A 2,216-nucleotide genomic window follows, 5' to 3' on the forward strand; every position below is an offset into this window, starting at 1 on the left:
AGAGAGAGAGAGAGAGAGAGAGAGAGAGAGAGAGAGAGAGAGAGAGAGAGTTAGTTAGAGGGGAGACACTCTACAGTACTATGATTTGGTAAGTCTAGGAAACAATGATCATTTCAAAAGTTTGTTGTTGCTGTTGTTTGTATTCTTTTAACTCTTCTCAGTTTTTTTAGGGGGGATTACATCATCTCCCCCTTCTATTTCCTCCCTATAAACCCTCCTATGTAACCTTCCATCTTGTTCTCTTTCAAATCCATATTTGGGAACCAGCTCTGTTGCTGTAATGTTACATACAACATGTAATGTATGTATGCCTTCAGGGTTGACCGTTTGGTACTCGATAACCAGTTAGGATGGTCTTCCATAGGGAAGACTATTTCCATCTCTATTAGTTACCTATAAAGATTGTTAGAGCTCGAGGAACACAGAGTTTGCTATGAGAATGTGTATCTTATAAATGTCAGAATGTACCCATAAAGTTTTACTAATAGAGCTGCCTAAACATGACCTAAACAAGGCTGACAGCAATAGAAATGCTAATATGGACCCGTGGAAAATTATGGGGCCTTAACCATACATAGAAAAGGGGCTTTTGTAAGGAAAGAATATTGAAGAATATTCACTCACTGTATGCTGAGTGAATAAAGTCACTATAAAAAGACATCTTAAAGACAGTCATGAGATTGTGAGTATAGACTGTTAGATGATATAAGAAAATGTTCTGAATCATCTTGTCTACAGTTATTATAATTTGTGAGAGTATAATATAATCACAAATTCTCCCTTTTCTCCCCCCCCCAAACCTTCCCATATACCTCTTTTTGTTCTCTTTCTAATCTGTGGCCTGTTTGTTCTTTTTTTTTTTTAATTGTTACACACACACACAAATTTAGAAGTATAACCTATTCACAGTTCATGATGTTACTTTCATGCGTGTTTTCAGGGACAACAACACTAGATAGGCTAATGTGGACAAACAAAGCCCATGGGGCTGCAACCCTGCAAAAAGAACTAAAGGCGACTAAGAAGAGCTGAGAGTGGGGAATAGTTTTCCTTAGGAACAACACAACAAGTAGTTATCTAATACCCAGTATTCAACCCTGAAACATATGGATGTGTGCATGCACGCGCACACGTGTGTGTGTGTGTGTGTGTGTGTGTGTGAGAGAGAGAGAGAGAGAGAGAGAGAGACAGACAGACAGACAGACAGACAGACAGACAATTAACGAAAAAGAAAAAAGAAAGAGATTCTAAAGTATATGTGGAAATTCAAACTCCCAAGAATAATCAAAGCATTACTGAAGAAAAGTATCAAAACCGCCATGACTTTTATGACCACACATAAGCTATATTACAAAGCTATATTAATTAAGGGAACTATGTTCATATAAGAACAGACAAAACAAATAGCAAAATGTAGGACCAACACATATATCAATAATTTGATTTATGACAAAGATCATACCACAAAAAGAAAATTATATTTACAGTAAAAACTTTGGATGTGATTAGATATCTGTTTAAAAACATGCAAATCTAGACCTTTTACCCACACTGATACAGATAACAGATGCAAAAAATAGTTCTAGATAGGGTACAAATATACATGGGAGATGAGACAACAGTATAACATTAGAAAAATATTTTTATAGTCATGGTAAAATAAAGATTTCTTAGTCAAGCCAAAGAAGTATTAGCATAAAGAGAAAAAAACTGAATGCTCTTAAAATTGAACAATTCTGTTCATAAAAGCCTCATTAGAATCTATAAATGCAAGTCACCGTGATTTCCAGTGGATGGAGTTTATACAGGAAAAGCTCCCCCAGGTAACAGAAACAAATTTAGGAGAAAAAAATTAGACAATGACTTTTAAGAGACTTTATAGCCAGGCAGTGGTGGCACATGCCTTTCTTTAATCCCAGCACCTGGGAGGCAGAGGCAGGCGGATTTCTGAGTTCGAGGCCAGCCTGGTCTACAAAGTGAGTTCCAGGACGGCCAGGGCTACACAAAGAAACCCTGTCTCGAAAAACCAAAAACAAAACAAAAAAGAGACTTTATGAAATATATACAAACAGGTAAGAAGCACACAGAGAAGTGCATACTCATTACCAGAAAAATCTGAAGCAAACGCACAGCGAGCCAGCACTCACAACCACTAGAATGGCCATTCTTTTTATTAAAGCATGATGTCTGATAACAATATTCTAAAACAGTTTGAA

Source organism: Mus pahari, chromosome X (genome assembly GCF_900095145.1).
Source record: "Mus pahari chromosome X, PAHARI_EIJ_v1.1, whole genome shotgun sequence".
In the NCBI taxonomy this organism is placed as follows: domain Eukaryota; kingdom Metazoa; phylum Chordata; class Mammalia; order Rodentia; family Muridae; genus Mus; species Mus pahari.